We start from the raw sequence: 16,565 nt of genomic DNA on the forward strand, positions 1-16,565 counted from the left end.
CCGGTACACACAAGTATCACGACTTTACAATACCCTTCACGGCACCATGGCAGGAGTTAGATGCCTTAATTAAAACGCTGTAACTATATAATAAGTGCTTTAGGTCTTCTGAAACGACTAAATTCGTTGAATTATCTTTTAGTTTTAGAATTGGAAAGAAATTCCGCTACCGGTCCTGTTAATCCGAATTTGGCATATAAATTACAGATCTGGATTTGGCATTCTATTGCAAATCGGACAAATTTCTATCTATCAGAATTGCATTTGCTGCTGCCTCAGCTAGCACCTGAAAGATTAACGTTACAGAAGGGCCTTCATCTTCTCCAAAAAAAAAGTCGGAACCAGTCTAATGAAACCCACTGTAGGAGAATTCAGTCGCGACATTTCACGTTCTGTTGTATATAATGTCTCTAATACTTTTGAGTTTGATCCTTCTATATGTAGGCAATCTTTACCAAATATGTATGAATGTGTTTGTCAAGTAGTTTTTTAAAAGCTTTTTCAGGTAGTTCTCTCTTTTGTACTTTCACTGACATTGGAAATTTTTGGCCATTACAATTTCTGGTGGTTCGCGTCCTATAACCAGTAGCATATTATGATCAGATGTGGACCCAGGCGCTATAATACTTTTTGATTCCTACCGCTACAAACGTTTATGTAGTTTGATATGTATGTCAAAGTTTGGTGTCGAGGTGCGCTTTAAATTGCATAAGCGGTACTGCCGATAATACCCCTAAATGGAAGAAAATTTTTTTTACTTTGTACATTTTTTGTTTTAATGAATTTAAATTTTCTTAATAAAAAATTCCTTGTATACTTCGGTAGCTACTATGGGAAATGAATTCTTTTAAACTACACTACTCTGGAGCTTCAAGGCTAAACCTCTACTGAACTAGTCAGCGAGATGGACATCGTACATCGGTGACGTCAGTGTAATCAGAAAAATTTATGTCCTTGGGTAGGTTGTTCACATATAATGCATAATGTTATCTTTACTGTTTTTATTCATTGAAAGTGATTACTTACACACTACTAATTATTTCACTTAATATCTGTTTATCGTTTTCAAGTATTTATAACTGCGATTAAGTAGTAAACTACGAACTATTTTTGTATTAATTTCAATAAGTATTATTGCGCGTAACGGACCTGCTTTCACGTTATGATTGCACTGGATGGAGGTCTGTTTTCGATGCAGTGTTTGCCGTTGTTAGTTATGTGTGTGTTATATATATCGATATGTATGTTTGTGCGTTTATATACATATAAATGAAAAGTATACATGCATTTATACGTATTATCTTTAAAGTGAATTTTGATAACATTGTTTGACTGAGAAATAACTTGCAATTTCGGTAAGTGTATTAGATATGTTACTTATAAACAGTGCCATGAAATTTAAATATAAATAAACAGAAGTTTATTACTGTTGTTTTATGATTATTTCAACATTTTTCATTATTCCTATGTTATCATACGACAGAGGTTCCCAAACTTTCTCGTTTCACGACGCCCTTAGTGTTCCAGTAATTTTTTCACGGCGCCCCTAGGCCAAAAGAAATACCTTTTAATAATCCGATTCTCCGTGTATACAGTATATATATATATATATATATATATTATTTAAAATGTTATATGATAGTTGTTATAATAATATAATTATAAACAAAATTACAATTCATAATACAAATTATACATACTTATATAATAATTTTATTCTTTATATAGATACTAAAACGTCAATTATAAATCACCACAAAATTAAAAAGATATGGTACAGTGGATACCGTACACCTTTTTATAATGAAATAAATATATAAATTAAAAAAAAAAAGTTTCAAGTAACTTAAACCCAAATTACACGGCATCCCGGTTTAAAACCACTGTCATACGATAATCAAAATTGGGTAAGTTGTAAACGGGATTTTCTAATACGTCTATAAAAAAAATTAAGCAGGCAGTGTTTGTGATACTTACGGATAATAATAGACCTGGGAAGTACTGACTTCGCATAAGACATAAAAACATTTATGTTTTTATGTCTTATGCGAAGAGACACGCAATAAGACATAAAAACATTTATGCGCTATACTCCAGAACATGGTGCACCTTCAGCCTGCTATGGTCTTGGGGTGTTTATTCCCCCCCTTCCAGCTGTTTTAAAATAGGAAAACGAGTTCCCGATTTTAAAACAGCGGCAAGGGTGGGATAAACACCCTAACTAACGCTAACCATAGCAGGTTAGGCACATGATTTTCAAAGGGGCACCGTGTTCTGGAGTTTTACCCATTTATGTTTTTATGTCTTATTGCGTGATATTCCAAATTCTGTGATAAGTTTATTGCGTGATATTCCAAAGTTTGTTTTTGAGAATGTTAAGAGATTTCACTTTTGTCTTGATTCATGTATAATATGGAACCAACACATTGGTGGGGGAGGTGGACTGGCACAAGGCCAGTGGCGAAACTACCATTGTCCATCATCGCAGGGACCCAAGGGCTCACAGCACCCGACCACTTATTTGGTATAATTGTTTGAGATCACATGGGGCTCTACAGTAGTAGGAATGCTAGAATTTATAGTTTAGTTGCTGCATAAATCTGAGCGATGCCCTGTGGTGTAATTTATATCTCACACTGACACCCTTGGGTTAATTAGCGTGTCAACTAAACTGTGATGGTGGATCACACACTGACATGCAGAACAGAAGTCAACTATCGCATTTGGATCAAAAACTGTATGAATTCGTGTGAGGAAAGACATATTGATGAGAAATTGTGTAAAGATAAAATTTACTTAATTTAGTTTAGTTAACGCATTTAATTCAGTATTTTATGAATCGAGAAAGTGTTTAATTCACCATTCTAATCTAGATCATTAAGTGAAAAACTTTCAGTTTAAAATGTTTCCCTTACTATTTCTCTCAATAATATTTCAATATAAAGAAAAATTATTTAACTTCTTTTGGGACTTACTAATGCCCAAACAGCCTCTTCAGTTGTAGTTATAGTTAGCTAATTTCAGGAAGAGGCAGTAGGGTACTCCCATTAGTTATTCTGTTTTTTTCAGCTCAGGCAACATGCAAATTTGCCTGTGTGCACACACTTAATACACAATGACATGGTACAATACAGCTTGTGCACACACTTAATACACAATGACAATATAGCTTGTTTTTGATATGCCCAAAATCCAGCAACATACCCTGTTTTGCTTTCAGTGTATGCTAATGTAATGAAATGAATATATTAACTTAAAAGTGTTATTTTTAAGACGGTTTGCCAAATTTGAGAGGCAAATCGTGTTGCGATGAGTTATTTGTATTGCACTTGTGTTCTGTAACTCAACTTGTCATCTCTGTCAACTTGCCTTTCATCTCTGATAAACTGCTTCATGAATTGCTGCACTTGAATGGATTTTGACATACTTGAATCTTTTCTACAGTACACATGTAGAAACCTAAATAGTCTGAGAAGCTGCATTTTACAATGTAAAGTGCTTTTATTTATTTTTTTTTCCATTAAAAGTTTATTAAAATATTTGTCCAGTTTTATATTGTACTGGGTGTACTGTTAATGCTGCATAATCTACATCCTTTACTTCAGTAATGTTATTGACATGGTTTCCCATGAAAAACCTGTTATATAAATTAGGGCAAATTGGGGTTACTGAATAAATGGTAAGATCTTTTGTTGAATCATAGGTTAGGTAAAAAAACAGGAGACAGAATTAAACCTAAATGGATATTCCACTTAGGATGGATCAGTATAAGCAGTGTCCCTCATTGGGACTGCTTCTGTTTCACACGAAGGAGTATACAGGAGAAATTGCCAAAGTGTGCTGATGATTTAAAAATAGGAAGGATGATTAAACAAGCAGAAACAGATCATTTTTCCTTCAAAAGTCTGGTCTGGAAAATGGCAACTAAAATCACCTGGGGAACCGGAGGCAAAACTATAAATTCTTGGCCTCCAGCCATATCACCCAGTGGTCTTCATATGTTCTTTAAAGACAATACCAAACCAGTTATCGAGCTCTCTGATTCCTTGCCCCCCACCTCTGGTGGTGGTATGTTAATTTCCCCACTTGTTAATAGAAACCCATAAGTTATTAAAAGCTAGGGGGATGAGGAGTTAAATAGTAGTGCAGGATGAAAAAGAGCTGCTGGTGAGGCTCCGATGTCCTGTCTGTGATATACAGAACCCTCAAGTAGGGAAAAGGACATTGACTCTTTATATAAGACTACGATGAGATATGAACATTGTCTGGAAGCCACACTTGAAGACATTGTTTCTAGAAAGGGTTGAAAGAAGAACAGCCAAGATGCTGAGTGCTAATCAATGTCCATATCACTCACTGACTGCAATAGTGGCACAACTAAAAATTCTTAATTTTTGAGTTAATACAACTAATTAAGTTGGGATTGTGGATTCTAAATTTCACAATAACAGTACAAAGTGAGTTCAATATTTCCTTGCTAATTGGCACGTGTTGTGCCATTTTAGTTTTTACTGCATCAAGAAGCATCAACAGTGGCACTTCTTCAGTTTGCCCCTGACCTTGGGACTTGATGGAGTGGTCTGGTGTGCAGCAGTGATCCTTTTTTGAGTTGTGCCAGTATTGCAGTTATGTTTGTTATTTTGGTTTTTAGGAGCATTAGCAACTAAGGCTCTATTGCTCCCGGAATATGCGGTGGTCATTCCCTGATCTTTCCGCATCCTCTGTATTTGGTGGTGACGGGCTCGAACCCCGGTCTAATCAAGAAGAGTGTGTTACGCACTGCTGCTCCTTCCCACCTGGCTACGGAGGCAGCCTGGTATTGAAGTGTAACAGAACCTTCATGCTTATAATATCAGTTGGCATTATTTTAGTTAAGCCACTATTGCACTCAAAATAGTTTGTTTTTGTTTTGTGTCACTCAGAGTTTTTTTTTTTTTTCTTGTAATAGTTTATCATTGGCTGTTGTGTTATGGAAGGCAAAACTTCAAGTCGTGGCAAATTGATGCTTTGAGAAAAAGAATTGACGTAAATTTCTCCGTGTGGCGTGAAGGTGGAAAAGGTTCCACTGAAATAGCCTACCAAAATATTTAGAAGAGAAAGCAGCTTCTTGCCAATCCAACGACCTTGAAATTACCTTTTATTCAGACAGCTGTGGGGGACAACAGAAGAACAAATTTATTATAACTGCATATTTGTATACTGCGGCAAACTTTAAAATCAAAACCATTACCTACATATTTCTTGTTGTAGGTCATAAGCAAAATGAGGGTGACTGTGCAGACTCATTAATAAAGAAAAATATTAAAAGATTGCTAAAGTCTGGTCCTGTTTTCATCCCATCACAATATATTACATTAGCTAGAGCTGCCAAAAAGACAGGAAACCCTTTCAAGGTGACAGAGAAGAGTCATGACAATTTTTACAAGCTGAAAGATTTGGCCTGATGCACTTCTATGAAAATACTGATCAAGTTGAACTTCAATGATGTTGCTATGTTTAAAGTAGAAAAGCAGCATTTAGACTCTTTCTTTTATAAAACATCTTACAAAAACGATGATTATAAATCAGTTAATATTTAGCTAGTAAAACGAGAAAACATTTGGAGTCATTTGTAGATTTCGAATTGGAAAAAAGCCTACAAGAGTTGCATTATGAAAAAGAAGCACGGTGACCTCCAATGTTTGCCGAACAATAACACAATTCCCAGATGTTACGCCAGTTTTTATAAGTCTAAAAGTTAATTTACGGAAGGATTAAATTTTTCTAAGAATTACTAAATTCTTCCAAATTTTTCCTTGTTTGTACACCAATAATTTTGCACTAACTTCTTGTTCTTATTTATGCTTTATCACAATTATGTTCTCAAAGATTAAAATGTAGTTCATACATGTTGCTAGTTACCCATAAGGGAATGTTGATCAAGCCAGCCTAATTTTGAGTACCACTGGGTATGATGAGGTGAATCACAGTATATTTCACCAATAACATAATTTATTCGTTTCTAAAGAAACAATTTTAAAAGCCAAATTTTTCTTACTGATTATCTCAGAATTATGATTTTTGAGTTATGCTACTATTGCAGCCAGTGAGCGATATGAAGAGCAGCTTAGAAGGTGAGGCCTGTAAAGTTTGTCAACTAGACGTCTCTGTTAACCTGATTGTCACAAAGGGAATTGTTTAAATAAACAAAAGGTAAGGCTGGATCTCCTTCAGGTGACATGTTGTAAAGCATTAGAATAAGTTGCCCACCTCAGTGGGCAAGCTCTCTTTACCAAGCTTGTTAACATTCAAAGCAGTGTTGGATAGCCACTTTTTGACAATGGGGAAGGTATAAGTGATTGAGAATTTTTTTTCCCCTTTTTATTTTTGAGCAACCTGCGAGGCTGCTCAAAATTCTAAACATATTTCCATGCAAATCATATATGATTTGCTTATTGTGATGGATGTGTTGCAGTGTGCAAACTGCTTTCTTGACAGCTATACTGTATTTGTTGGCAAAAACTTAAAATTAAGCCATTCCAGTATGTGAAGGAAACCAATATATAAACAACAGGATTGACTCGCATGAAATGGAATACATTAGTATGCAAGAAAGCAAGCTTGTGCAGCATCAGCCGAAAAAAAAAAAAAAAAAAAACCCTCCCATTTCTCATCCCTCCATTCGTTTCAAATGCCTGTCCAGCTCAGCTTTAAATTTATTTAGGCTATTAGCTCCCACAACAAAAGATGGAAGCCTGTTCCACCAATCAACTACTCTCTGGCTAAAGGCAAATTTCCGTACATCTATTCTACAACTATCTTTCCTCAATTTGAAATTGTGCCCACTCACTTTCTTAGTCTGAGCAAGAGGAAGGATCCCATCAGCATTCAGCTTGCTCAACCCATTCAAGGCCTTATACACCTCAATCAGATCACCTCGCAGGTGCCTACTCTTCAGATGCTGCAATTTGCAGAACTTAAGCCTTTCTTGGTAACAGCTTCCCTTTGTTCCCCTCACTGATCTTGTTGCCCTTCTTTGTACTCATTCTAGCAACTCTACATCCTTCCTAAAATGAGGCCTCCAGGTGTGGCCTCATCATTGTCTTGTATAACGGGATAATCACCTCCCTGTCTCTGCTAGCAAAATTCCATATATCATTGACAAGACTCCATGACTTGCCCTGGCACCTGTCTGCACTGCTCAGAAAACTTCATATTTGACTGCATGATTACCCCCAGGTCTTTTTCACTTTCAACTCTCTGAGTGTAGTACCACAGAGTTGGCACGTTTCTCTTCGGTTATTGCTACCCATATGCAGTACTTTGCATTTGTCAATGTTAAACTTCAGTTGCTACTTCTCAGCCCATTTTCCCAACTTGTCTAGATCCTGTTGCAGTAGCACACTGCCATTACCTTCATTAAAATACCTTGCCAACCTTTGAATCATCTGCAAACTTGGACATTAAACCCGATATACCTTCATCAATATCATTGATAAATATACAAAACAACAATGGGACCCAACACCGAACCCTGGGGAACTCCACTAATAATATTTGTCTACCAAGAGCAGTCCACTGATTACCACTCTCTGTCGTCTCCCACTCAACCATCCCTTCATCCACTGTAACAACTTTCCCTTCAGTCCTCCAGTCCATGGGGACCTCCCCTGAGTCCAAGGAAGCTCTCATAATTATTTTATGAGTCCTCCTTTAATATAACTTGATAGATCCCGTCCACCCCAGGTGCCTTCCTTATGTTTATCTTCAACAATTTCTCCTCCACTTTGCTCTCAGTTATTACAAGATCACTTAGCCCCCTGTTAGCGTTTAATGAATACTCTATGTATCTTGGTGCTTCTCATACATAGTTGCAAAGCAACTTTGAGTACCCCTATGAGTACCAAAGAGGTGGCTGCAGTATTTTACTATAGTGGTGTAGGCTGGGGTGGGCCATTTTGGCCTGCTCCAGAAGTGGAAGAAGCAATTCTGAAAGCACTGGCATCTGTTCTAATGAGGAGCATGTGCACACCAGCTCAATGCTTAATATTGAACTATATCGCTATTGATCGTATTTTGAAAGGAAATGGTTCAATCTGACAAATATCACGTGCATGTACCAGTTCAACAGTTAAGATTGAACCATCCCACTGTTGGTCGCATTATGAAAGGAAATAGTTTGCACCTGTAAACAAGATGCAAACAGGTATATCAGGTGTGATGCAGGTGCAAATCATTAAAACTTCCTTACTTTGTTCAAGAACTCTTTCCTGCAGATTATGCAAATCTTGTGCCATCAGTACATGGCACAAGATTTGCATCAGTACTTGGGCATCAGTACATGGACCAGTGGTTGGTTGTTTGATGGAGCAAGGCCTGCTTAAAGCTAAATTGTGTCTTTATGGGCAGTTATTCTTGGGAAGGAAATCATAGGTTTCTGTTTACTACTTTATCATCTGGCTGGGGAGCATCAACTCATTTTTATTTACTGTGCTTATATGCTTGCTATAGTAGTAGTAGTAGTGGCATGTGATGCAAGTGTATGAGATTATGTAGCATCAGCCAAAAAAAAAAAAAAATCACACCATTCCCTACAAATGCCTGTCCAGTTCCTCCTTAAATTTATTTAACCTATCAACTTCCACAATGACAGATGGAAGTTTGTTCCAGCAATTAACCACCCGCTGGCTAAAGGCAAATTTCCACACATCTATTCTACATCTGTCTTTTCTTAATTTGAATTTATGCCCCCTTAAGTTCGTAATCTGAACAAGTGGAAGGATCCCATCAGAATTCAGCGTGCTCAACCCATTCAAGGCCTTATATACCTCAATCAGATCACCGCACAGGTGCCTAGTCTCCAGCCACTCCAATTTGCAGAACTTAAGCCTCTCTTGGTAAGAGAATCCCTTCTTTCCCCTCACCAACCTTGCCCTTCTCTGTACACGCTCAACCAAATCTACATCCTTCCTAAAGTGAGGCCTCCAGACCTGTACGCAGTACTCAAGGTGTGGCCTGACCATTGCCTTATACAGAGGGACAATCACCTCCTTTTCCCTGCTAGCAAAATTCCTATATATCATTGACAAAACCCCATGACCTGCCCTGGCAGCCTGTCTGCATTGCTCAGAAAACTTCATATCTTCACAATTACTCCCAGGTCTTTCATTTTCTACTACCTTAAGTGTAGTACCACACAGTTGGAACATTTCTACCCATATGCAGCAGTACTTTCCATTTGTCAAGGTTAAACTTCAGTTGCCACTTCTTAGCCCATCTGCCCATATTATCTAGATCTTGTTGCAGTAGCACACTGCCATTACTGTCATTAACAACCCTGCCAACCTTTGTATCATCTGAAAACTTCGACACTAAGCCTGATATACCTTCATCAATATCATTGATAAATATACAAAACAACAGAGGACCCAACACTGAACCCTGTGGGACTCCACTAATAACATTAGTCCACGAAGAGCAGCACTCATTAATTACCACCCTCTGTCTTCTCCCACTCAACCATCCTTTTATCCATTGTAGCAACTTACCCTTAATACCATTCTGCTCCAATTTGTACAAAAGTCTTCCATGCGCAACAGGTGTCAAAAGCTTTCCTGAAATCCAAATATATGATATCGAAATTATTTTTTGCATCCAGTTCCTTTGTAACCACATCATATCCTATCAGATTTGTCAGACAAGACTTTCCCTTAACAAACCCATGCTGTCTCAATTATTGCTGGAGTTTGTCTAGATGATCCTGCAATGCATCTTTAACCAGTGACTCCATTATTTTACCCGGAACAGAAGTTAAACTAACTGGTCTGTAATTTCTCGTGTCACCCTTCAATCCCCTTTTGAATTGGGGATACATTTGCACATCTCCAGTCCGTGGGGACCTCCCCTGAGTCCAAGAATGCTCTCATAATTATGGCTAAGGGTTTGCTTAGTTGCTTTGCTGCCTCCTTTAATATAACTGGATAGATCCCATCCACCCTAAGTGCCTTTCTTATGTTTAACTTCAACAATTTCTCCTCCACTTTGCTCACAGTTATTACAAAATCATTAAGCACCTTTAATATAACTGGATAGATCCCATCCACCCCAAAGTGCCTTTCTTATGTTTAACTTCAACAATTTCTCTTCCACTTTGCTCTCAGTTATTACAAAATCATTAAACACCTTTAATATAACTGGATAGATCCCATCCACCCCAAGTGCCTTTCTTATGTTTAACTTCAACAATTTCTCCTCCACTTTGCTCTCAGTTATTACAAAATCATTAAGCACCCTGCTACAATTTGATAACCTTCTGCCATTTTCAAACCTTAATAACTCCTCATGTGTGGATGTAGATGTCAAATACTCATTCAGTTTGTTTGCTATCTGAGCAGGATTATCAAGAGTTGAACCATCGATATCAAGTGGACCAATCAGATTCATCCCCTTCCTTTTAGCATTTATATAAGTAAAGAAATCCTTGCTGTTTTTCTTAGCATCTTTTGCCAAAGATTTCTCATAATCTGCCTTTGCCTGCCTAACCTCCTTTGTGACCTGATTAGAGACTAGCTTATATCTGCCATAGGCTTCTGAGTCGCTTGATAATTTATATGCATTCCATGCATATTTCTTCTATGTCACGATGCATTAATTCATTGATGATTAGTTCATCTTGTATGATGCATTAATTCATTGATGATTAGTTCATCTTGTATGATGCATTAGTTCATTTGATAACCATTTAGGCCTAAACCTTGAACAATATTTCTTCATAGGTATGAAACCTTTAGTAGCATCCAAGATTAGTTATCATAAATCCATTGTATATTGTCTTCCGGCTGAAATTATGGAATTGTGAACGGTCATTGGCCAGATGGCATACAGTGTTCTTTCAACATGATGGAGCTGTCTGAACATTTTAGCTCTACTTCCACCATAACCCCAGTACTGCATTCCCTAAGAGTTTGATAGGCCTTTGCAGAGTCTCATTTCCTAGCCACTTATATTACCTGATCTAAATTTGTTTGAAAGAACTCATTTATACTGACTTGCCTTCAAACTTATAAGATTGCACAGCTTTTTGCAATCATTGCCATGCATACATATTAGCCTAGGTGCAATCATTACACCTAAGATGGCATGTATGCAAGAAGATGACAATGCAACCAGCATTGTCATCTTCTTGTTTATTATGATATGCAGGAAGTTATTTCAAACATCTATTTTGGGAGCAAACCTGCCCTTTCAGTAAATGATTGCATACCAAAATAACATGCTGTTTTAATACCATTCAGTATATAATTGCCGCATGAGGTGTAATGAAATAAATTACCTCCACTTTTCATTTGTGAGCTCATTACTCCAAACACTGTCCTTCATTTTTCACTATTCTTGATTTTGCATTCAGGATGTGAAATCAATCTTTAATTGCGACTATCTCATTAAATAATCATTAGATCAGGAAACTGTTCAAAACATTTTCAGTTTATTTTTGGCCAAGGAATCATTCCCATTTCAATTATGTGGCCTTAATGGTATGATTTGTACAGTAATTTAAGTGAGAAATAACTTAGCTTTGTTTTTTATGTATGCATTACAGTATGTAAGAGTAATAGAGGCATGTGTTGCAAGAAAGCAAGCTTATGTAGCATCATACAAAAAAAAAAAAAAAAAAAAATCCCACAACCATTCCCTCTAAATGTTTATCTAGTTCCTCCTTGAATTTATTTAAGCTATCAACTTCCACAACGACAGATGGAAGTTTGTTCCAGCAATTATCCACCCACTGGCTAAAGGCAAATTTCTGCACATCTGTTCTACAACTGTCTTTCCTCAATTTAAATTTATGCCCACTTAGGTTCGTAATCTGAGCAAGTGGAAGAATCCCATCGGAATTCAGCATGCTCAACCCATTCAAGGCCTTACATACCTCAGTCAGATCACTTTGCAGGTGCCTAGTCTCCAGCCGCTGCAATTTGCAGAACTTAAGCCTCTCTTGGTAAGAGGATTCCTTCATTCCCCTCAACAGCCTTGTTGCCCTTCCCTGTACACGCTCAAGCAAATCTACATCCTTCCTAAAATGAGGCCTCCAGACTTGTACACAGTACGCAAGGCATTTCCTGACCCATTAGCATTAGTAGAGGCATATGATGCAAGAAAGCAAGCTTATTCAGCATATCGCCTTGTACAAAGGAATAATCACCTCCTTTTCCCCTGCTAGCAAAATTCCTGTATATCATTGACAAAACCCCATGACCTGCTCTTCAGCCTGTCTGTATTGCTCAGAAAACTTCATATTTGACTGCACAATTACTCCCAACTCTTTCATTTTCTATCACTCTAAGGGTAGTACCGCACAGTTGGTACGTTCCTCTGGGTTACTTCTACCCATATGCAGTACAGTAAAGCCCCACTATTCGCGTATTCGCGGTCGCTGATTTAATATAAAATGGAACCTTTATATTAATGGAACTTTATAATGGAACCTTAATAAAATGGAACCTAAAAAAATGTGAATTTTAAAGCGCCGTGAACATTTTCTGCCATAAAAAACATGGGCGTGGCTAAAATCATCTTTCCCAGTCAAAACAGTGCTCAGTGGGTGGGGGGAGAGGGCTGACAAAATCGCAAGGTTTACTTTACTTTGCATTTATCAACATTCAGTTGCCACTTCTCAGCCCATTTGCCTAACTTATCTAGATCCTGTTGCAGTAGCACACTGCCATTACTGTCATTAACAACCCTGCCAACCTTTGTATCATGTGCAAACTTCGACACTAAGCCTGATATATACCTTCATCAATATCATTGATAAATATACAAAACAGCAGTGGGCCTAACACCGAACTCTGCGAAACTCTACTAATAACATTAGTCGATGAAGAGCAGTGCCCATTGATTACCATCCTCTGTCTTCTCTCACTTAACCACCCTTTTATCCATTGTAGCAAGTTACCCTTAATAAATTGTCAGTACTAAATGATTTGTCCAAAATTATCATTGGGGTTCTTGGATTCCAAGAACTGTATTTCCTATAAGGGAAAAGTTAAAGGACTGCATTTTGGTTGTAACATTGTCCAGTCAGAAACTCAAATTATAGTAACTGGTGGAAATGTGGTGGCTAGAGTTTCGGCGGCCCTGATTATTGCAGATGATCCCTCTATTATTGTAATTAAAATTAATAGTTTATGTACAGAAACATTCCACTTGTGTATGCTTGGAGGGTGTGTTTGGTTACTTTATCCTCCATTACATTACATTATATATGTAATGTTCCCAACCAAATCAATCCATTGACCTGGTTTTAAATAATCTAGAGGTAGCATTCAATATGCTTGCAGGAAAGGAAGTTATTATTCTAACCGACTCAACACAACATCAGCTATGTGGAATGGTCCTACCATGAACTCTAAGAGTGAGTTGCTGGAGGAGTTTATCCAGTCTAAGAATTTGACTCTGTGGAAACTCCCCTGGTTATCCCCCAACTTTTGTTTCTGCCTCAGGGCAGTCTTTTATAGATATCACTTTTTCAAACAGAGCATTTGATCATTGTATTATAAATTGGATTATTGCAGTGATAATAATGTTTAATTCTTATGATATTGTCCCCTCATTTGATTATAAAAGTTTTAAAATTTAGCCATTACTTCCCAAGGTACAAGACCAAACAGGCTGATCTGGAGTCTTTTGATAAGACTGTTGAGGAGGTATTTACAACTGAAAATATTGACCTTTTGGGTGAGTTAGCCTTGACTTCTCAGTTGGAGAAGTTATGAAACTGATAACAGATTTGCAACATCTCTAAAGAAGATCAAAACTCAGTCCTTTAGTGGACCCAGGGTCTCATGGTTTTGAAAAATAATCTTAAACACACACACATTGACTTTCAGAATGCCAAGAGAGGTAATAGACCACTGGCTGAGGTTGACCTTTTGAACGAATTATATAAAGAGGCTAGAAGGTCTTACTTCAATTCAATACATAGAGAAAAGCCTTTTGTTTGGGGTCACATGGTCTAGCAGACACTTAGTAAATCATGGGGCTTAGCATACAAGCTTGTAGTAGATAAGTTTCACTTGGGAGACATTACTTCCTCTATTTTAAAACCAGATAGTATAGAGTCTCTTTCATGGGAGGAATCCATGAAAGTGATTTTGGATGAGTTAATAAAACAAGTTGTTTTGGTTCCTGAGAACTCAGAACAAACTCTGCTTAGACTGGAACATTTGACTTGTGGGTCCTTCAGATGAGGAACAATTCACACAGGAAGAAATAGCTCTTGTGGTTAACTGTATGTGGGATGGGAAATGTCTGGGATTGGATTTAACAGAGGTGACAATAATGAAAAGAACTTGGAACAAATGTCCTAAATTATTTATAAATATTTTTAACACACTCTTAAAAGAGGGCTTGTTTCCTAAGTCTTGGAAACAGGCGAATCTTAAAATTCTTCTAAAGAGTACTGACAAATCAGCAAATTTACCTGATTTGTTATATAGGCCAATCATGCTACTTCCAGTTTTAGGCAAAGCTCAAGAAAAATCGACAGTTGGGAGATTTTCAAATTATTATACAGGTAAAAACTTACAAACACCAAATTAGTTTGGGTTTACCAAGGGAAAATCTTTAAATTTTACTAAACTATTTCTTCCTATTTCTAGGAGATGCCTTCCATTTTCATCTCCTACTTTGTCTCTTTTCCTCCCCTTCCACAAAAGGAATTAGTGCTTATCATACTAATTCTTATTTCCCTTCCTTAATCGTTGGTCTGCCATTTTGGCACCAGTAAGTGTCTCTTCCCTAGTTAGCAGACCATGGTGCATTTCCATGTGCCTAAAGATGGGAGTCAGGGGGCAGGGAACCAGGTGTTCCCTGCCCACTGGCTGTGAAGTCGCCAGGTGCCGGCACTTGACATTCAACAGAACCCACATATGCTATACCATCTACACTTACACACACACTTGCCGGCCTTGGCAAATGCCTTGTTAGATGCATCAGTGGCGTATAGGGGAAACCCTGGAGACTGCCTATAATACAAGAATACTTTGTCCTTTCTATATATATTGTACTCGCCATATTAAAATTCTGCATCTTTTGTATCTGAGTGACTCTACGTCTCTGATATCCCAACAATGTGTGTGCATTTGATGTCTTGACTAGCAAGCATTGATGTATATGCAATTATATATGTGCCTATTCTTACTGTTTGTTATCCTAACACAGCTCATGTATTTACTTGTTTCAAGATGAATTTTTAATAAGGAATATGAATTTTTTGCAGTTGTATTCAGAAAAAAAAAAGTTAAATTAGGTCGCACCAAAAAAAATTAACAATTTTTAATTATTTTTTGCTGATTTTTCAAATCAGTTTTTGCAGACACAGAGGAATTTCAAATTTTCTCACAACTACTGATGGGCTAATAATAATAATCATAGCTTTTTGGAGATCCCTACTCACAAACTCTACTGGGACCAAGCCATAAGAACAGACAAGACTCCCTTACAGCAGACCAGCCATAAACCTCATTGACAAGAAGGAAAGAGCTACCTACTTGATATATAACACAGTGATGTCCAATACTAGAAAACCTATGAGGAAAAGATCAGGAAATATACAGACTTAAGACAGGAAGTCATCGAAATGTGGCCTAAAGAACAAGTAATGACCATCTTGATCACTGGTGTGGTGCCAAAGAGCCTCCATAAAAACCTGGCAGCAACAGGCCTCCCAGACACAACTTACATGGAATATGAGAAAACCATGATCCTGAACACATGTAGGACAGTAAGGGAGTTCGTTGACTAACAGTAATAATAATAATAGCGATCAGATGCAACCAACCAACCTGTGCACTTGGTACCAATACCCGTTATGGGGTGAAAAAAAAAAAAAAATAATAATCTCAACACTGTCTTGCTTGTTTTTTTCAATGATCCTGGCCACAAGTCATTTTCAATGTACAATATTATCTATTATATATATGTTTTTTTTTTTTTTTTTTTAATTTTTTAGAAGTTCATATAACAAGTAGAAAATATGTGCAAATGTTTAAAAGTTTATTTTTTGAAAATAAGTGATAAAAATAATAAAATATACAATTACTAAAAATAAAAAGATACATTGCATTAAAAAATTGCAATATAGTGAGAATTGTAATTTTTTTTTTTTTTTTAAGAAAGGTTGTTGTTGTTGTTGTTTGGTTTTTAGGAGCATTAGAAACTAAGGCCATATTGCTCCAGGGATATGCGGTGGTCACGGGCTCGAACCCTGGTCTAATCAAGAAGCGTGTGCTCACTGCTGCTCCTGCCCACCTGGCTACGGAGCTTTAAGAAAAGCTGATATATTTGGTATTCCATGGACATTCAAAAAAACATGCAGAAGTTTTTTCCGAAAATTAAAAAGAAAATTGGCACCTGTAAGTTGCCATGCTACCATTTGTGTTGTAATAGGATTTGTACCACCACTGCTGAGTTAAATTACCCGATCTTAACCCTTCTGAAAATCAGGGTTATGTTGGTTGGTTTACATTGTACTTCAGGTTATAGTGTGCACCAAGTTATCACGTATTACATATGTACATACATTG

At 37.1% G+C, this 16,565-nt stretch overlaps 1 protein-coding gene across 3 annotated transcripts in view; it reads left to right on the plus strand.

The window, feature by feature from the left end:
• Nucleotides 1-871: 871 nt before the first annotated feature.
• Nucleotides 872-16,565, plus strand: part of LOC150086979 (myocyte-specific enhancer factor 2C-like) — a 306,192-nt gene continuing 290,498 nt past the window's right edge. Inside the window, exon 1 of one of the 3 annotated variants that reach the window (XM_090371724.1) lies at nucleotides 872-958. The gene's annotated coding sequence lies outside the window, so the exon portion shown is untranslated. Of the gene's footprint in view, nucleotides 959-1,176; nucleotides 1,356-16,565 lie in introns of those variants that run through there. The other 2 variants (XM_090371725.1, XM_090371722.1) reach the window with 2 other exon arrangements.

The sequence above is a fragment of the Mastigoproctus giganteus genome, chromosome 4 (genome assembly GCF_048544385.1).
Source record: "Mastigoproctus giganteus isolate SK-2022 chromosome 4, ASM4854438v1, whole genome shotgun sequence".
Classification (NCBI taxonomy): domain Eukaryota; kingdom Metazoa; phylum Arthropoda; class Arachnida; order Uropygi; family Thelyphonidae; genus Mastigoproctus; species Mastigoproctus giganteus.